The sequence below is a fragment of the Bos grunniens genome, chromosome 17 (assembly GCF_055505025.1).
Source record: "Bos grunniens cultivar Pamir isolate PY7600 chromosome 17, Bosgru_T2T1.0, whole genome shotgun sequence".
NCBI lineage: Eukaryota > Metazoa > Chordata > Mammalia > Artiodactyla > Bovidae > Bos > Bos grunniens.
Window position 1 is genome coordinate 15,144,325 of NC_141181.1, and position 21,987 is coordinate 15,166,311.

The 21,987-nt window shown below is 39.4% G+C and overlaps 1 protein-coding gene across 1 annotated transcript in view; it reads left to right on the forward strand.

Moving 5' to 3' along the window:
- LOC147355054 (uncharacterized) overlaps positions 1 to 21,987 on the forward strand; it is a 258,489-nt gene that overhangs the window by 171,722 nt on the left and 64,780 nt on the right. The gene's annotated exons all lie outside the window — the stretch shown is intronic.

Here is a 21,987-nt window from a genome sequence, read left to right on the forward strand (position 1 = left end):
ATTCTCCAAACTCTTTTTGTTACGTAGAGTATTCCACATTCCCTCCAAGCTTTCATTGATTGATAAGTAGGCCCTGAGGGGCTTAACTTTTACTCTAAAGATTTTTCATAAGTCTTGCCAGCAAAAAGAACTCTCTGCCACAGAAGAATTACAGCCTCAGCTGTCAGCTGTTATAAACTTTAACTATCCTATTATTAGTAATAACTCAGTCATTTTATTAATTGCTTTCCTCCTTACATCTCTCTCTTCTCCTTTCATTATTCCTTTCTTCTGTTTCTCCCTCCTTTCCTTTCTTCTCTCCTTTCTTCCATCCTACCTTGTACACCTTGTATGTACTGGACACCCTTCTAGGCACTGAGATAAGGATGTATACAATAAGTCCTTACTTTCAAGAAGCATCAGTATAGAAAGGAGAGACAGAAGAACCCCATAATGTGGGAGGTTGAGAAGGAGGCAGAGAAACTTAAGGTCATTTCGTGGTTGCTAATCTGGAGGATTGCTTTGATGCTGTTGTTGTTTAGTCACTAAGTCATGTCTGACTCTTCGTGACCCCAGGGAATGGACTATATAACCTGCAAGGCTCTTCTGTCTATGGGATTTCCCATGCAAGAATACTGGGGTGGGTTGCCATTTCCTTCTCCAATTACTTTGATAGGAATGCCATTAATAGAAAATATTATACAAGAAGGTCTAGGCAGAAATGATAAGTTTGGTTTTCAACATGATGATATTTTATGAACCTGCAAGACCCCTGAGGAGAAGAGAATTCAGTTTGGAGTTTACGAAAGAGATTAAAGTTAGAATGTAATTTTTGGAGTCACCAGCATGTGTGGGTGAGATTATACAGGGAGGAGAAAGAGAATAAAAAGAAAAGGGGGTCAAAAAAAAAAGGGTATAATTTTAAATAACATCCACATTTTACAGCACTCAGTAAAAGTAAAAAAGTAAAAGCAAACGAACACAGTGAAAGTAAAACATTATGTGGAGACTAACCCATTTGATTTCCAAACTCTTGCCTTCTTTTTATGACCTTGAAACTTTGGAGACCATAGATATAAAAAGTGCCTATCGAGATAAGATGAGAAAGAGTTCTACTTTAAGAAGGAGAGGAGGCTCTTCCTAAGGGAGGGAGCCACTGACGGTGTACAGCTCTTCAGAAAGAAAAGGTTCACGGAGACTGAAAGGGGGCCACTGAGTGAGTATTCTGTCTTATTTCACCTATTGTTGTCGATTGTTTCATCTTGTTCTGTTCCAGCAAAGCTGGAGGGCAGACAGTCACCAGCTGGGTCACTTTTTTTGTCTTTTTCTTTTTTTCATGGTTTTCCATTAAGTTCCATTCTTTTATTTATTTACTTATTTTAATGCAGTGTGAGGTTTGTTTTTTTTTTTTTTAATATTTATTTGGCTGCTCCAGGTCTTCATTGCAGCATGCGGGCTTTCTAGCTGTGTCACTCCAGCTTAGTTGTCCCATGGCATGTGGGATCTTAGTCCCTTGACCCTTGAACCCACCTCCCCTGCATTGGAAGGCAGATTCTTGACCATTGGGCCACCAAGGAAGTCCTAGTTCCATTCTTTTAAATATTATTTTGTGTGTCTTCTCAGAAATGTATTCTAGTTTTTAAAATTTCTATAAATTCCTTATTGAATCTTTATCTTGACAGAGTCCTACTAATTGAGTTAATGCTTCATTTGATCTCATTATGCTTTTATTAATTCAGTCCAAGATAGCAGTTGTTTATTTGGAAGTGTGATGAATTCCTGGGTCATATTCAACCTGTATTGCCTGATTATCTCTGGACTTATTTTGTTTACATTTCTGCATATACAGAAGTTAGTAGACCTTAGTATGTCATAATAGCAACTTGTTTCAAAGGATATGACTATAGGAAGCCTGAATATTTTTTGTTTTGTTTGTTCTTTTGACTGATATGGAGGGATACAGTCTAAGTAAACATAATGGAAAAGACAAGAAAGACATTTATTAAAAAGGTTTTTCAGTTAACAGAATTCACACTGAACATTCCTATAAGCATGGAGAGTGGTCAGTAGAGCTTTTTCAAATTGACAGGAATAAATGTCTTCCCAGTCCTACAAGAACACAAGAAGTTGAACACTTTAGATGCTTAAAGACAGCAGAGAGTTGTCTTAAGTCATACATTTCTTTGCATTTGACATCTCACAAAAAAGTGATTTTATTCTGCTATTTTCTATAAAATATGTGATTAGTTTTATGATCATTTTATATTATTTTATTACTTTTATAAGGTCCTTGCAATAAATCTCAGTGTAGTTTTTACAAGGAAAACAAAAAGATAAAATTGCAATGGGGCTGAAATACTTTCTTTTTATAACTAAACATTTATACTATAAGTTTATGTAAAATTTTGTTATCACAAGGCCAGTGAGTATAAAGATTTATTTATATTTCATCCTTTTTCGGGGAAAGCATATTTCTAGTCAAAGTTGGATGCCAGGGTTCCTATGACCAAGACTTGAGTTCAATTCAAACAAATCATCAGGGGTGGGGAAGAAGCTGCTGGAGGTCCTGGCCACAGCCTTTAGGGCCTCAAAGTCTTTCTTCAGGCTCATCCATCCCAAGGAGATGCATTAATCACAAGGGTCATTGATCCAGAGCAGTTTCTCTAATAAGTCATGGTTGGAGCTGAGATGCTCAATTTTAAAGCATTTTTATGATGATCTTTTTCAAATATACAGCAAAGTTGAGAGAATTTACAATGAAAAACGACACCATATATAACCATAACCCAAATTCTCACTTATATTGTTCTATAGGCCCTTTATCACCTATTTATATATATCTTTTATCCTTCCTTTAATCCATTTTTTAATTCTAATGTATTTCAAAGAAAATTGCAGATATCAGTAAATTACCCCTAAATATTTCAGCATGCATATAATGAACCAGAATTTAATATTGAATTACTATTTTTATATAAAGTTTATATATATAATAAAATATGCAAGCATTACCAGCTCAGGCATTGAGTTTTGACCAACGAATGTGCATGCTGAGTTGTTTTGGTCGTGTCCGACTCTTTGCCACCCTGTGGATTGTAGCTTGCCAGAGTCCTCTGTCCATGGAGCTTGCCTCTGTCCAGGCAAGAATATTGTAGTGGGTTGACATGCCCTCCTCCATGGCATCTTCTGGATCCAGGGATTGAACTTGTGTCTCTTACATCTCCTGCATTGGCAGATGGGTTCCTTTACCACTAGCACCAGCTGGGAAGCACTTGTTAAAATCAAACCCATGTCAAGATATACGATATCATCTATGGAAGAAAGAAGATTCAATTCTGCAACTCTGTTTATATTTTGCAGCTGATTTTCTCTACTGCTGGTCTCATACTGTCATTCTCTTTTATTCATTACAGTTCAGTTCATTTCAGTTCAGTCGCTCAGTCATGTCCAACTCTTTGCAACCCCATGAATTGCAGCACGCCAGGCCTCCCTGTCCATCACAAACTCCCGGAGTTCACTCAAACTCACGTCCATCGAGTCAGTGATGCCATCTAGCCATCTCATCCTCTGTCATCCCCTTCTCCTCCTGCCCCCAATCCCTCCCAGCATCAGAGTCTTTTCCAGTGAGTCAACTCTTTGCATCAGGTGGCCAAAGTATTGGATTTTAACTTCAGCATCAGTCCTTCCAAAGAACACCCAGGACTGATCTCCTTTAGAATGGACTGGTTGGATCTCCTTGCAGTCCAAGGGACTCTCAAGAGTCTTCTCCAACACCACAGCTCAAAAGCATCAATTCTTCGGCACTTAGCTTTCTTCACAGTCCAACTCTCACATCCATACATGACCACTGGAAAAACCATAGCCTTGACTAGACGGACCTTTGTTGGCAAAATAATGTCTCTGCTTTTGAATATGCTGTCTAGGTTGGTCATAACTTTCCTTCCATGGAGTATACGTCTTATTAATTTCATGGCTTCAATCACCATCTGAAAGCGATTTTGGGGCCCAGAAAAATAAAGTCTGACACTGTTTCCACTGTTTCCGCATCTATTTCCCATGAAGTGATGGGACCTGATGCCATGAACTTAGTTTTCTGAATGTTGAGTTATTGAAGAAATTTTAATCGATTTCCATTGTCATCTTGATATTTATCTTAAATTCTGGGCAGTAGTGTCAGTAATTATTACCTTTTACAGATACACAGAGAAGCGACATTATCATACTTGGCTAACGTATAGAAATCAGAACCTAAGGCCAAATCTCCAGGAATATTTAATGGCTGTCATAGTCCCTTAGAAAAGGATGGAGGTAAAAATATAAAGTATTGGACATAGGATAGACAGAAATTTGCTGTGATACTATTCATAGCAGAAGTCCTGGATTTGGTAGGTAAAAATGAAATATATCAAAGAAAAACAGTGTAACAAATACTTACCTTTTTGTAGTTATGCCTGGAAGCTATGTTATCATGCATTCATTCAACAAGTATTTACTGATGGCATACTATGTGCCAGGCAGTGTTTTGGGGGTTAGTGGTACATCAGTGAACAAAACAGAAAACAAATTCCCTCATAAAGTTTACATTTTGATGGGTGGAAACAGAAAATAAGGAAATAAATAATCATTTAATATTTTATGAGATGATAACTGCTATTAAGAAAAATAATGAGGTGATAACTTCTATTAAGAAAAATAATGACTATAACAAAACAAACATAGATATAGAGAACAAACTAGTTGTTACCAGTGGGAAGAGGGAAGGCGGGAGGGCAAGATAGGGATAGTGGATTAACAGGTACAGACTATTCTGTATAAAATGAGTAAATTGCAAGGATATTATTATGCAGTACAGGGAATATATTCAATATTTTATAATAAAGTCAAATGGAGTATAAAAAAAGAAAAATAATGCATATGGAGGGTGAAATTTTAAAGGGATGGTCTCATTAAGAAGAGAACATTTGAGCAAAGATTTGGAAAACACAAGAGAGTAATAAACTCTATGGAAATCTGAAGTACGATTGTCACAGGCTGAGAGACATGTGCTTGTATGAACAAATTGAGGCCAGTGAGGCTGAGTGAAGTGAATGGTGTATAGGCAGTAGCTGAGAGCAGAAAGGCAGAAAGAGAGCCTACTGTTGTAAGGACTTTGTGATTTATCCTCAGTGAGCAATTGATTCTGTGGAAGGAGTGACATGATTGGACGTGTCTAAATGGATCACTCTGGCTCTTGGTTGGGAATAGATTGAAGGGGGCAAAAATGCAAGTAGGGCTATCATCTAAGCATGAGTAGACCCTTCTCTGTGGCTAGAAAGTGTACAAATTTTGAGTTTAGTACAGATGGAGTGGGCCAAAAGGGAAACTATTCTGGTGGGTTATTGGTAAAGAATCTGCCTGCAGTGCAGGAGTGGCAAGAGAAGCAACTTTGATCTCTGGCTTGAGAAGATCTCCTGGAAAGGGGGACAACTACCCAACTATCTAGTATTCTTTCCTGGTAAATCCCATGGACAGAGGAGCCTGGCGGGCTACAGTCCATAGGGTCACAAAGAGTCAGATATCACGACTGAAGCGACTTAGTACACATGCAGTAGGGAAACTACAATTGAAAAGATGGCTGAGAATTTCTTTGTGCAAAGGCTATGGTGCATTTGTGTCTGCCGTGTGTGCTGGTGGTGTTTGCTGAATGTGTACACTTTTTCTATGCTTATGGTGACTAAACCTGCAATTGTGAATTTATCTTTGCTCCTTGAAATTCTGTTCTTTGCAGTTCTGTCCTTCAAAAGTACTTCTTGCATCAGTTATACCTGGTGGCTTATCTCACTGAATATTTGCTCAACTATCATTGAAAAATATTTTAACTCTGCTCAAGGACAAAAGCTTCCCCAAACTAATAATAATGAATTTGGAAAGGTATTATGTTAGGGGCCCTTCCAGGACTAATGGACTAGGCAATCTCAGGAGTGTAATATTTAGAAGAGTATGAGTCAATAGAAATTAACTAAGTGTTTAAAATAGTAAATATTTTATGTCTAAGACAAATTGGATTTTAAAAGTCATCAAGACTATGGAATTGAAGCAAATAATAAGGCAGTTCATTCTTTGCTGTGAGATATTAAGAAGAATATCAAGCTTTCAGGAAAAATGAAATAGTAGACAGAAAAATTACTCATCAGAGTTAGTTATTTTTGAATTGTGGTATATGAATAATTAAAATGATCAAACCAGTAAGATCCAAAGCTTAAAGTAATTATATAGGTTTTAATTTAATTTTCCACAAATTTGGGAGTTCAAAAATATAATTGTATTTTTCTACAACTGAAATTAATTTCTGTCCCCTGCCTAGTGGCACGAATTTAACCGTGGTCATTTTAGTTAATTCAGCAATTTCTCAGTCCATTCAGGATTTTCTCCTTTCAATTCTGCCTAAGAGAATATACGTTGTATATATTCTGAGGGCCTTTCTCCAGTGCCCAGAACCAGAGGGGTGAAATATCTGTTCGGCAGCTGTCAGTTGTCCTTGTTGGCATCCGTTTTCACCTTCCAATGACTATCCGCCACCTCGGGGCACAGAGGCCACCTGTAGTTCCTGCAGGCCTCCTTCAGGTCATTATCTTATGGGCTTCTTCTCACGGCTGCTGACTTCATCAGGCGCCCAAGGAGAGTCCTGCTATTAAATGATTTCATGTGGTTAACTCAGATCCGTATAGGATAATCCCTCTTTTGATAATAATTTCAAATCAGATGGTTTGAGGCTTTAATTACATTGGAATACCTTGCACTTTGGAGCTCCCCAGGTGGCTCAGTGGTAAAGAATCCACCTGCCAACCAGGAGACCCGGGTTTGATTCCTGGGTTGGGAAGATCCCCTGGAGAAGGAAATGGCAACCTGCTCCAGCATTCTTGCCTGGGAAATCCCAGAAACAGAGGAGCCTGCCAGTTTATAGTCCATGGGGTCTCCATGAGTTTGCAAAGGGTCAGACTCGACTGAGCATGCAACCAGTCATGCAACCTTACACTTTTGCTGTATTCTGTTGGAAGCAACTCACAGGTCCCATCTGCACTCAAGGGTGATGGCATGGAGGCTACCCTAGAGTCTGTCTGACAGTCTGGAAGAGTTTCTTGATGTTATCTTCTGGAAGTTTTACTATTTTACATTTCACATTTAGAGTCACAATCTACTTGGAATTGATTTTTATGTGAGGTAAGGATTAAGATTTGTTTTTATTTTATGCAGACAAAAAACTGACCCAGTATAATTTATTTGTCATACATCAAATGAATATGTTTGCTTATTTTTCTAGACTCTTGTTTCTGTTCATTGACCTATTTATCACTACTGTGGCAAAATCATATTTTTTATTACTTTGGTTTATAATGCGTCTTGATAGCTGAGTAAGTATAAATCCTCCAAAGTTGTTCTCTCTTTGTCTTAGCTAGTCTTTGTTTCCTTTTGAATTCCCATATAAATGATAGAATCAACTTGTCAGTGTCTACCAAAATCTCTGGTAGAATTTTTATTGGTATGTCTTTAAATTTATAGATTAATCTGGAAGGAATTGATAAATTTAAAAATTGAGCATTTCAGTGAATGGAATCTCTCTCTCTCTCTGGCTCTCTGTCCTTGAAGAATATCTTAGTACTCTTATATATTTCTATACAGAGTACTATATATCTTTCATTAGGTTTATTTCTTTAGGAAGTGAACCAGTAGTTCTCTATGCGATTAGAGCTTTTCCTTAATTTCAGAAGAGCAAGCATTTTTGAACAATGTAGCTCATTTAATTATGGGTATACAATGGTTAAATGGCAAGGCTCTAATTCATTGCAACAAGGAAGGATGCTTAATGTTATTCAAGAATTATGAAAACATCTATGTCTCTGCCCAAAGGAGCAAGCTGATGCCTGACCTCATAGTGTTTGCAGACTAAAGGAGAAATAAATCCCAGAAAGAACAGAGGATTATTTTTAGACCATATTGCGCTAAGGATTTTCAATATCTTCTTAATGAGGAGGCAAAGGAAAATCAGATCCCTAATGTATATGCATATTCATATGTAAATGTGTATATGCATACATTTGTATTTACATTAACGTACGAAAAATTATCCTATGTATTAACACAAACTTTTATTTCTCTTCTGTAAACACACAGAAAACTAAATCTTCTCTTCAAATATAACTGTTCAGTTCAGTTCAGTTCAGTTGCTCAGTCATGTCTGACTCTTAGCAACCCCATGGACTGCAGCATGCGAGGCTTCCCTGTCCTTCACCACCTCCCTGAGCTCGCTCAAACTCATATCCATCGAGTCGGTGATACCATCCAACCATCTCAGCCTCTGTTGTCCCCTTCTCCTCCTGCCTTCAATCTTTTCCAGCATCAGGGTCTTTTCTAATGAGTCAGTTCTTTGCATTAGGTGGCCAAAGTATTGGAGTTTCAGCTTCAGCATCAGTCCTTCCAACGAACATTCAGGACTGATTTCCTATAGGATGGACTGGTTGGATCTTCTTGCAGTCCAAGGGATTCTCAAGAGTCTTCTCCAACACCACAGTTCAAAAGCATCAATTCTTCGGCGCTCAGCTTTCTTTGTAGTCCAACTCTCACATTCACGCATGACTATTGAAAACCACAACTTTGTCTATGTGGACCTTTGTTGGCAAACTAATGTCTTTCCTTTTTATAATATGCTGGCTAGGTTTGTCATAGCTTTTCTTCTAAGGAGCAAGTGTCTTTTAATTTCATGGCTGGAGTTACCATCTGCACTGATCTTGGAGTCCAAGAAAAAGTCTGTCACTGTTTCCATTGTTTCCCCATCTATTTGCCATGAAGTGATTGGACTGGATGGCATGATCTTAGTTTTCTGAATGTTGAATTTTAAGCCAAATTTTTCATTCTCCTTTTTCATTTTCATCAAAAAGTTCTTTAGTTCCTCTTTGCTTTCTGCCATAAGGGTGGTGTCATCTGCATATCTGAGGTTGTTGATATTTCTCCCGGCAATCTTGATTCCAGTTTGTGCTTCATCCAGCCCAGCATTTCTCATGATGCACTCTGCATAGAAGTTAAATAAGCAGGATGACAATATACAGCTTTGATGTACTCCATTTCCAATTTGGAACCAGTCCGTTGTTCCATGTCCAGTTCTAATTGTTGCTTCTTGACCTGCATACAGATTTCTCAAGAGGCAGGTCAGGTGGTCTGGTATTCCCATCTCTTGAAGAATTTTCCACAGTTTGTTGTGATCCACACAGTGAAAGGCTTTGGCATAGTCAATAAAGCAGAGGTAGGTGTTTTTCTGGAATTCTCTTGCTTTTTCTATGATCCAGAGGATGTTGGCAATTTGATCTCTGGTTCCTCTGCATTCTCTAAATCCAGCTTGAACATCTGGAAGTTCTCCGTTTGTGTACTGTTGAATCCTGGCTTGGAGAATTTTGAGCATTACTTTACCAATGTGTGAGATGAGTGCAATTGTGTGGTAGTTTGAGCATTCTTTGGCATTGCCTTTCCTTGGGATTGGAATGAAAACTGACCTTTTCCAGTCCTGTGGCCACTGCTGAGTTTCCCAAATTTGCTGGCATATTGATGATGCACTTTCACAGCATCATCTTTTAGGATATGAAATAGCTCGGCTGGAATTCCATCACCTCCACTAGCTTTGTTTGTAGAGATGCTTCCTAAGAACCACTTGATTCACATTCCAGGATGTCTGGTTCTAGGTGATCACAGCATAGTGGTTATCTGGGTCTGGTTCTGGGTGATCACAGCATAGTGGTTATCTGGGTCATTAAGATCTTTTCTGTATAGTTCTTCTGTGTATTCTTGCCACCTCTTCTTGATATCGTCTGCCTCTGTTAGGTCCATACAGTTTCTGTCCTTTATTGAGTCCATCTTTGCATGAAATGTTCCCTTGATATCTCTAATTTTCTTGAAGAAATCTCTAGTCTTTCTCATTCTATTGTTTTCCTCTATTTCTTTGCATTGATCACTGAGGCATGGTTTCTTATCTCTCCTTGCTATTCTTTGGAACTCTGCATTCAGATGGATATATCTTTCCTCCTTTGCCTTTCGCTTCTTTTCTTTTCTTAGCTATTTGTAAGGCCTCCTCTGATAATCATTTTGCCTTTTACTGTTTCTTTTTTCTTGGGGATGGTTTTGATCACCACCTTCTGTACAATGTCACGAAAGTCCATTCATAATTCTTCAGACACTCTATCAGATCTAATCCTTTGCATCTACTTGTCACTTCTACTGTATAATCATAAGGGATTTTATTTAGGTCATGCCTGAATGGTCTAGTGGTTTTCCCTACTTTCTTCAATTTAAGTCTGAATTTGGCAATAAGGAGTTCATGATCTGAGCCACAGTCAGCTCCCAGTCTTGTTTTTGCTGACTGTATACAGTTTCTCCTTCTTTAACTGCAAAGAATATAATCAGTCTGATTTTGATAGTGATCATCTGATGATGTCCATGTGTAGAATCATCTCTTGTGTTGTTAGAAGAGGGTGTTTGCTATGACCTGTGCGTTCAAAACACTATTACCTTTGCCCTGCTTCATTTTGTACTCCAAGGACAAACTTGCCTGTTACTCAGGTAGCTCTTGACTTCCTATTTTCCATTCCAGTCCCCTATGATGAAAAGGACTTCTTTTTTTTTTTTTTTTTTTGGTGTTAGTTCTAGAAGGTCTTGACCCATTCATCATAGACCCATTCAACTTCACCTTCTTCGGCATTAGTGGTTGGGGCATAGAGTTGGATTACTGGGATATTGAATGGTTTACCTTGGACACAAACAGAGTTCATTCTGTCATTTTTAAGATTGCACCTAGGTACTGTATTTCAGTCTCTTTGGTTGACTATGAGGGCTGCTCCATTTCTTCTAAGGGTTTCTTGCCAACAATAGTAGATATATTATTAGATATTAGATAGATATAATGGTCATCTGAATTCAGTTTGCCCATTCTGATCCGTTTGAGTTCACTGATTCCTAAAATGTCGATGATCACTCTTGCCATCTCCTGTTTGACCACTTCCAATTTACCTTGATTCATGGACCTAACATTCCAGGTTCTTATGCAGTATTGTTCTTCACAGCATCACACTTGACTTTCATCACAGTCCCATTCACAACTGGGCATTGTTTTCTCCCTGGCTCCATCTCTTCATTTTTTCTGGAGCTATTTCTCTTTCTTCTCCAATAGCATATTGGATACCTACAGATCTGGGGAGTCATCTCTCAGTGTCCTATCTTTTTGTCTTTTCATACTCTTCATGGGGTTCTCAAGGCAAGAATACTGAAGTGGTTTGCCATTCCCCTCTCCAGTGTGCCATGTTTTGTCAAAACTCTCCACCATGACCCATCTGTCTCAGGTGGCCTTACACGGCATGGCTCGCAGTTTCATTGAGTTATTCAAGGCTGTGATCCGTGTGATCAGTTTAGTTAGTTTTCTGTGATTGTGGTTTTTATTCTGTCTGCCCTCTGATGGATAAGGAGAAGAGGCTTGTGGAAGCCTCCTGATGGGAGGGACTGGCTGTGGGGTAATCTGGTTCTTGGTAATCTGGTTCCAGTGGGTAGGGCCATGCTCAGTTCAGTTCAGTCGCTCAGTTCTGTCTGACTCTTTGTGACCCCATGGACTGCAGCACGCCAGGCTTCCCTGTCCGTCACCAACTTGAGCTTGCTCAAACTCATGTCCACTGAGTCGGTGATGCCATCCAGCCATCTCATCCTCTGCCGTCCCCTTCTTCTCCTGCCTTCAATCTTTCCCAGCATCAGGGTCTTTTCAAATGAGTCAGTTCTTTGCATCAGGTGGCCAAAATATTGGAGTTTCAGCTTCAGTATCAGTCCTTCCAATGAGTATTCAGAACTGATTTCCTTTAGGGTGAACTGGTTGAATCTCCTTGCAGTCCAATGCTCAGTAAATCTTTAATCTAATTTCCTGTTGATGGGTGGGGCTGTGTTCTCTTCCTGTTGTTTGGCCTGAGGCCAAACCATGGTATGGTGGTAAACCTCCTTCAGAAGGACTTACGCCATCACTGTTGTAGTCAGCGCCCCAGGCCCAGCCACAGGCCACTTTGATCCATGCCTCCACCAGGATGACTCCTGGACGCTCACGGGCAAGTCTGGCTCAGTCCCTTGTGGGGATGCTGCTCCTTTCTCCTGGCTCCTGGTACACAAAAGGTTTTGTTTGTGTCCTCCAAGAGTCTGTTTCCCAGTCCTGTGGAAGTTCTGTAATCAAATCCCATTGGCCTCCAAAGTCAAATTCCCTGGCGTTTCTCAGTCCTTTGCCGGATCCCCAGGTCGAGAAATCTGTTGTGGGTTGCAGAGTTTTCATAACAGTGTGAGGACTTCTTTGGTATAATTGTTCTCCAGTTTGTTGGTCATCTGCTCAGTGGCTCTATGGTGGGGCCAGTGGCTCCATGGTGGGGCTAATGGTGACCTCTTCCAAGAGGACTTATACTACATGGCGTGCTTCCCAAGTCTGCTGCAGCCAGAGCCCCTGTCCCCGCAGCAGGCCACTGCTGATCCATGCCTCTGCAGGAGACACTCAAATACTCAAAGGCACGTCTGGCTCAATATTTGTGGGGTCCCTGGGTCCTGGTGCACACAAAGTTTTGTTTGAGCCCTCTGACCATCTCTGTGGTGGGTATGGGGTTTGATTCTAAACATAATTTCGCCCCTCCTACCATTTTATTGGGGCTTCTCCTTTGCCCTCCGACATGGGATATCTTTTTTTGGGTGGGATCCAACATTCCCCTGTTGATGGTTGTTCAGCAGCGAGTTGCGATTTCTCTCAGGAGAAGATGAGCGCATGTCCTTCTACTCCACCCATGTTATGCTTCTTAAATATAACTGTAGAAAGCATTTATTAGGCTTAATTTGAGTTGTGAATATAAACACTAATCATTAGTCTAAATAATTTGAATTATGGGAGTTTTGCTACATACTTTTTGGTATGCAGTGTTTTAGTATAATTACATCCAGAAGATACAAGTTCTGAAAGCAAAAGCTATTGATCTGAAGCTTTTAAATATAAGAGGACAACTTTATTAATCATTTATAACATTATAGACATTTTAATTACAAATTATAAAAGAGGACTAATAGGGATACTCCCCAAGCCCAGATACAGCTGAGGTAAACAAAGTATGATCCAAACACCTGGAAGAGAGGTCAGGATGAATACATAGGCTGTTTTTCCCCAAGAATTTCTAAAACTTTCTGCTGCCATTTAGTCTAAGGAAACATACGGTGCAGTCTATCTATGGTCTAGATTTATTTGGTTAACTAAGAAACCTGGGGTACAATTTGCAATTTCTATTTTTGGAACCAACTATTTTAAATTTAGAAACCTCCTTGACATGTTGATAAGCATTTTGCACAGCATGAGCTGTTAATAGCTATCATGGAAAAAAGGATTTGCGATCACGTCAGTGTGGGATGCATCGGATCCTGTCTCCCTCTGTTAGAGAGTCACCACCTGCATGAACATATGTTAAGGGCTTCAGGAAGACTGCAAGTTATGAAACATGTTTGTTCTTAGCCTAGATTTCTTCCCAACTTTTTGGATGATGAAGCAGTTTGTTTCCCCTATAGAAGATTTGTATTCGGAAGTGATAGTATTCTAAGGGAAAAAATTTGGGAAACAACTATTTTAATCTGTAATTTATTTTTCCATTATTTTTTGGAATCACTTCTCATTGGGCTTCCCTGGTGGCTCAGACAGTAAAGAGTCCTCTTGCAATGCACGAGATAGGGTTTGATCTCTGGGTTGAGAAGATCCCCTGGAGAAGGGAATGGCAACCCACTCAGTATTCTTTCCTGGAGAATTCCATGGACAGTGGAGCCTGGTGGGCTACAGTCCATGGGGTTGCAAAGAGTTGGACACGACTGAGTGAATAACACACTCTCATTGTTTCTGACATTTCTAACCAAAATAGCTGTATTTCTGTCATTTTATATAGACTTCTACTACTACTGCTACTGCTAAGTCACTTCAGTCGTGTCCGACTCTGTGCGACCCCACAGACGTCAGCCCACCAGGCTCCCCCGTCCCTGGGATTCTCCAGGCAAGAACACTGGAGTGGGTTGCCATTTCCTTCTCCAATGCATGAAAGTGAAAAGTGAAAGTGAAGTTGCTCAGTCGTGTCTGATTCCCTGTGACCCCATGGACTGCAGCCTACCAGGCTCCTCCACCCATGGGATTTTCCAGGCAAGAGTACTGGAGTGGGGTGCCAAAGACTTCTAGAGTTGGCTAACTTGAGGATAACTCAGGGAGAGAAACTAATTTTTCTCTGCATGTTGATTCTTGCTTGGTTGAAGATATGTGATATTTTGTATTTTTATCAGCAGTTTTAAAAAGTATGTTGGTAGAATTTATCAATCCAGTAAATACTTTGATTATTAGTGGCTTAGGTAAGTACTGTACAGTGCCTTTCATTTTTATTTTAAAATTTATGCAAATAATCTATGAAAATATACCTGTTATTAAAAAACTTGACAATTCAGAAATTATCAAACCATAAAAATTTCACACTCATAAAGATAATCTTTGAAAACATTTTGGGGTCTTTGGGGGCCTTTTAAAAACACATTAAAAATATTTCCTTTCTGAATTCTAGTACACATGTAGAAAGGCCTCCCTTATCTCATGATTTTAAACAAAATAATCATATTCATTTTCCTTAAACAAGATGACCTGGAAATTCTAGAAGCTTAAGTAAATATGCATAATAAATGGCTTATTGATATTGGGTTACGATAAATTTGTTCAGTGGCATTCATGATATATTCAACATGCTGTTCTTTATTAGTGTTACATAGTTCAATGCACCACAAATTTGCAAATGTGACACATTAACATGAAGTTTCCAGAAGTCCCTGCACATGTACCTGTGATGCACTAGATTGTATCTCTGGTTTTCACTGGGTAAATTTGTGCTTCTAGTGCATCTCGGAAGACATCATCAGAGCTTCAGTTTGTAAATATATATTTATGTTTATATTACATTGTAAATAATAATAATATTTTAGTCTGATGTGAAGAGCCGACACATTCAGAAAAGACTTTGATGCTGGGAAAGACTGAAGACCAAAGAAGCAGGCAGCAGAAGATGAGATAGTTAGGTAGCATCACCAACTCAATGGACAGGAGTTTGAGCAAACTCCAAAAGACCATGAAGGACAGGGAAGCTGGTGTGATGCAGTCCGTGGGATCACAAAGAGTCAGACACGACTTAGCAACTAAACCACACAATGTAAATAATAATAAATATGTATATTATATATATATATATACACACACACACAAACTTTATGACTACTTTTTCCTTTTTTTCAAAAGGTCTTTTAAGAATGTTTATCTGTTTGATTCATCTAGAGTTGAATTTTGTATATGGTGTGAAGATAGAATCTACATTTAAAAAATTTTTCTTCCAAATGAATTGTCAGATGTTCTAATACCCTTTATGGGACAATTCAGATGGGATTTGTGTATGCTCATCTTAAGGTGGAAGATAAAGGTTTGAGAGTCATCCACAAAGAGGTGAAAGTTGAAAATGTAAAGGTGTAAAGGTGGATGAGATTTGGGGGGGTGGGTGAATGGATAGAAAGATGGACAAAGCATGGCATCCTGAATCTTAGGACATGTGCTTCTTTAGAGGGAGAGAGGAAGAAAAGGAATTAACCAACAGGTAGCAGAAGGACCCTGAGTGGTGCCATGGAGGTTGGGGCAAGGGTGGTACTAATCAGTGGGGCAGTAAGATTCTGTGGTGAATGCGTGGGACAAAACATTTGATACATTAGTTATGCAAGTAATTGAATTCTGTGGTATAACTAGCTTTTGGATTATTTGGGGTTATCCACAATATATTCCATTGTTTCCATCCATGGACATGGATGATGTGAGTTAACTGCAAACATAGTCCATTTTGGAGTCATAAAGTGAAGCTCTCTAAACATATTTTAAAATGTCATTTTACGAAAAGTTAATTTGTATGGTTCATTTGAAAAATATTTACAATGAAAACTCAGTGAACATACAAAGACATAATATATACAAAAGAGCTTTGGACCTAAATAAACCATGAAAATAAGAGATGTGGTTTGTGTATGTAGCGTATGGTGGCTATTCCTCACCCATTTGGTGAAAATGCCAGGCATCCTTGGCCAGGCCTCTTTGGCTCCCTGTCTTTGTCTACACATGCACTAATGCTGTAAAAGACAATTTAAGCTTGCTAATTCTTTGTTTTTATAAGCTGGTCATTTCTAATGGCTATTTGTGACTCACTTTTCCCTGTTTCCCTCTTCAAAAAGAGGTAGGGAGAGGTAGTGAAATTGTCCCATTAGTGTGGACATACTGTTTGATCAGCCTGTGGTTATGCTGTGAGGATGATAATCACTGTATAAATGCAGAGCAGCACTGCGTCCCACTAGCCCTTCCCAGCTGCCCTGGAAAGCAGCCAGTCGGCAAACACGGAAGAAGCTGTGTGCACTGCTCTGCTCAGCTGCACCCTGGTTCAGGATGGATGACTGGCGGAAGTGGAGCAGCTGCTCTACAGCAAGACCCAAGCAGAAACCTCCAGCCAGTCACTCCCCGAGAAGCCCGCAGCACTTGTAGGTGACACCAAGGGAGCTGCTGCTGGCGATGCGTGAGGGGTACTGTCTGTGGACAGACAGGGTACGCGGCGATGGGCTCATTGTGATTGAAGGTACTGAGCAGCCGCTGAAGCTAGGAACATCAGCAGACAGTGATAGCCCCTGTATTGGTGCCTGGAGTCCGAAGGCAGGGCTCGACCAGCTAAGCGTCTCTGTTTAGAGCCATTTGCAGTTTTTTTTTTTTAAAGCCATATCCATAAATATGGAAAGTAACATTTCCAGCATCATCATAATCATATACGAAGGAAGAAGATGCACATTCATAAATTATACTAATGAATACCAGCTAATGGTGATGGGCTGAGCACTGTATTCCATATACGGCTTAAAGTCATTTGCTATCTGCTTCTCTTGATTTATTTTCTTCACAGCCTTATCTTTGCCAGATACAATATGCGTATTTCTTTATAGCTCATGTCCTTCTTAGCCCCTACCATGGAGAAGTTCCAGGGGGTACAGTCTTTGAATGGTCTTGTTTTCTGCTGTATCCCCAGTGTCAAGAACAGTGCCTGTACACAGTAAGCCCCAAAGATATATGCTTGTGGTAAAAAAATGTAAAAAATTCAGTCTAGTATATTTCTAATGATTTCCCATAATATTAGTAAGGCTCAAAACGTCGATTTAGAATAAGAAATGGGCTCATTAAGTGAACAGTAATTTTCTTTAAAGTGATTCCTACATAGCTGAGCTTTCCAGTATTCAAAATGTATAATGTCATATTTCTGATGGGTTTAATCAGTTAGCATTAACAGTTTAGCTAGTGAACTCACTGTTTTGTGCTCATGCTGCAAAATAACAGGTTTTGGCTAAGTTTCTCTCCTCCCCTTTCCATCCCTCCCATCTTGCACTGGTGAGAATGTTGTCATGGCACAAAAACTTTCATCCAACTCATTGTCAATATATTGATAACAGGAATCAAAAGATCTACTCCCTTTTATAGACTGGGTGTGCTCTTACAGTCTGTGTATAAAAGGCAGTAGAAAAAAATATAAGTTTTCCTCAGTTCAGTCCAGTCACTCAGTCGTGTCCAACTCTTTGCAACCCCATTAATCACAGCACGCCAGTCCTCCCTGTCCATCACCAACTCCCGGAGTTTACTCAGACTCATGTCCATCGCGTCGGTGATGCCATCCAGCCATCTCATCCTCTGTCATCCCCTTCTCCTCCTGCCCTCAATCCTTCCCGGCATCAGGGTCTTTTCCAATGAGTCAACTCTTTGCATCAGGTGGCCAAAATATTGGAGTTTCAGCTTTAGCATCAGTCCTTCCAATGAACACCCAGGACTGATCTCCTTTAGGATGGACTGGTTGGATCTCCTTACAGTCCAAGGGACTCTAAAGAGTCTTCTCCAACACCACAGCTCAAAAGCATCAATTCTTCAGTGCTCTGCTTTCTTCACAGTCCAACTCTCACATCCATACATGACCACTGGAAAAACCATAGCCTTGACTAGACTCAGTTTTCCTAGGTAGAGAAAATAACAATGTTTGTAATTACTTTAGGTGGAAATGGTTTGGGCTCCCAGCTTGGAGGTGTTCAGGCAAGTATAGGAAAAGCTCTGTCAGACAAAGGAAAGCTAAGGACTTCCTAAACCAGCCTGGGCAGCAGCCTCATATAAAAACATTAATAAATAACAAAACTACAAAAAAAAAAAAAGAGAACAAGAGCAAACAGATTACAAGTTCACATTTTGGAAGTACGCCTGTGGAAGTATTGGATTCCATATTGAAAACAAAACAAGACAACTCCTCAGGTGATTCTCACGTAGGTAAAGTATTAAGAACCATAAGACTGGAATTCAAATTTCAGATGGAAATTTGGACCCGATCAGGTACTACCTGAGAACATTTGTAATTATTTAGTCAAGGCTTTTCTCACTGGGGATTCTATTTCAGGTGTGCACGGTTGGGACCCAATAATCTTTTTCCACTTTTTAATTTAGAAAATTTTAATAAGATATTCCAGGTGATTCTGGGATCCTATAATAGTTCTATTTTTAATTTTTGGAGGAACTTTCATACTATTTTCTGTAGAGGCTGTACCAATTTATATTCCCAGTCCTAGGGTTCCCTTTTTTCCACCTCCTCACCTCACTTATTTACTGTCTTTTTGATGACAGCTATTTTAACAGGTATGAGGTGATATTTCATGGTTTTGATTTGCATTTCTCTGGATGATTAGTGATATTGAGCATCTTTTCAATATGCCTGTTGACCACAATGTGTCTTATTTGGAAAAGTGCCTATTGAAGTATTCTTCTCATAATCAGTTATGTATCCAAAGAAAACAAAAGTGCTAATTTGAAAAGATATATGCACCCCAATGTTGATAGTGGCATTATTTGCAATAGCCAAGATATAGAAGCTACCTAAGTGTTTATCAGCAAATGAATGAAGATGTGTATATTTTTGTATGCATACATATATATATATATTATAATGTAATATTTCTCAGCCATAAAAAAAAGAAATTTTGCCATTTGCAACAACATGGATGGACCTGGAGGGTATTATGCTTAGTGAAATAAGTCAGAGAAAGACAGATACTGTATGTTTTCACTTATATGTTGAATCTAAAAATTAAAATGAATGAATATAACCAAATAGAAACAGACCCACAGATACAGAAAGCAAACTAGTGGTTACCACTGGGGAGAGGGGTAGATGGAGAGGCAAGTTAGGTGAAGGGATTATAGGTACAAACTACTAGTTATAAAATAAATTGGATACAAGGGTGTGATACACAGCACAGGGAATATAACCAATATTTTATTACTTTATGGGAAGTGTAGTCTGTAAAAATATCAAGTCATTATGTTGCACACCTGAAACTAATATTGTAGATCAACTATACTTCAATTTTAGAATAAGATTACAGATGATTCTTATTTTAAGGCTTAAATGGGAAGAATTAATCTAGAAGACCTTAAGGTACATCCAGTCCTCAGATTCTGTGATTATTCAAATGATTTAATTCTCTACTTTATCTGACTGTAGATTCATTTTTTTAAATGATTTTGGCAGTGGGGGGAGTGGTGGTGATTAGGAGTCCTATAACTGAAATCACAGTGGTTTATAAATTGGGCTGTTTATGCTTGGCTTAAGAAGGCATGAACAAATAAACAGGCCTCATTTCAGGCAAACTTCCCTGTGTAATGACACACCCTCTGGATCATTGGGTCCAGTAACATTTTTCATTTATTTGTGAACACGCTTGATGGGCCTGCAGCCGTGGTGTACAAAGGTTAAACTCAACAGCTAGAAAAATGATGACAGTAACAAAGTTTAAATAACAAAAAAGCGTGGTGCATGAAAACCAATCTTCAAACTCTATAAAACTCCCCATGCCCATTCTTCATTATGTTTTTAACTACATCATGATTATACAACTTAAACTCCCTACAAGTTGAAAAACAAATAGCCAGTACTTAGAGTAATATTTCCCAAAGATAGTTCTGCTTTGAATTTTCTTTTTATTTCTTTTTTCACTATATATTTCAAGTGGATTAAATAGAGAATTTTAATTAAGAAAACAATGTTCAGAGCCCTATTTGCTTCTCAGATGCTGTACTCTATGGTCTAGTAAGTACTTTAATGAGTTGTAAAGCTGCAAGATGTTTCGACTTTCTTAACATCCTTAACTCCATCAGCATATATTTCTGCCAGACTTATAAAATGAATTCTATTTCCCCCAAATGGATAATTTTTAACAAAGAGCTTCTATTCTATTTTTTTTAAAGTGCCTAATTTAAGGTATAAGCTATTCTTAACCTCAAATAAGATTGAACTAATTTTTTCCTTAGCTATCTTACATAGCTATTCACATGGCAGAAGTCTTTGGATAATTATTTTATCTTCATTTTAGGTCTTTAGATACTGCAGAGAATAATTATGAAAAATTTGGAATTTTATCATTTGAAAGAACATTCAAGATAGTTTATTATAACCCTCAATTTTCATATATGAGGACTGAAACTCAAAGGGACTAAGAGACTTGCCCATGGCCATTGAATTCAAGGAAAGTCGATGCTTGCACCTGGACTTTCAGAAGCCAGATTCTAAGTTCTTTCCCACTCATACATGGACTTCAAGTTCCTTCACCCTAACAAGACCAATTGAATAGCTTAAAAGAATAATTCAGATCATACTTGATAGCAAGAGTAAGAAGCTCCATAATACTCCTTGTGGAACTTTGGCCACTGATTACAGCTCAGCATTGCTCAGGGTGGACCCTCAGCTTCCATCCCAGTCTGGAAGGGAAGTGCTCAACACCTAAAGACAAGAGCTCCTAAGGCTCTTCTTAGGTACCTATAAAATGGAAATATCCCCAATTTAGCCTTGGCTAAAGAAATGGCCATTTCCTTGGATGGACTGGGAAACTTCATGGGGACTGTAGAGATAAGTCACAGACCCCTTGAACAGATCAAGGTAAATGAGTCCCTGGAAAAAGGCTGAAGATGCCAGCATGAACCAGGTGGCTGGGGAAGGGGAGCGAAAGGGCTGGCTGTGCCCAGGCCTCCTAACAAGGTTTGGCAGAGGATGCCTCACCCACATCCCGGTCCCAAACTCAGGCCAGAGGAGAGTCAGTAAAGAGTGTCCCCAGAGAGATGTGAGGGCTGAGGGGCTTCTGTCTGCCCAGATCCTTATGCATTCTGCCTGGGGTGCCAGGAAGAAATGCTCCCCTCTACGCTTTGCACCGCTTTGTCTGCGACATACCATTCTGGGGGGCCTTGCCCTGAGTATACATGAGCTCTTGGTAGAAGACTAGGTTCCTACATTCTAGAAAAAGGTTACTGGAGGACAGCCATCTTTGCAAAGGACAGCAGAGATTTTCCTGGGAAAGTGAACCATGGACTAGAGGGCGGGTCTGACTCTTCCTCATTCTGGTTCTGCGAACTTTGGGTCTGGATTCCACAGCTTGGACACACAAGGTGCCTCTGCCACATGGAGACAGTGAGAAATCCTGAGAGAGATTCTAAACACAAGATGGTCTTGTGAACCCCAGGGGAAGCCACATCAGGAAATAAGTTATGCATTAATCTCTGGATTGGGCTCATGGTTTTCTCCCTACTCTTTGTGAATCATCATGGGGACTTACAGCTTGACTGAGCTGTGCTTGGAGAAGTAACGGAAGTTCTCATTTCCTGACTAAGCGTAAAAGGATCCTTGTGGCAACAGGTGACCCCAATGGTGGCTTGTGGGGCCCAGTGTAGTAGCCTCTGAGGAGGTTCACTGACCGGGTGCTGCAGAAGCCACTCCTAAGCAAGTACAGATGCTTGAGGAATGACAGGGGCCAAAGTCATGTGCGTTATTACTATTGCTGTTGGCATTTATTACCTGCTGTGCTGATACAGAAAAGAGGGCG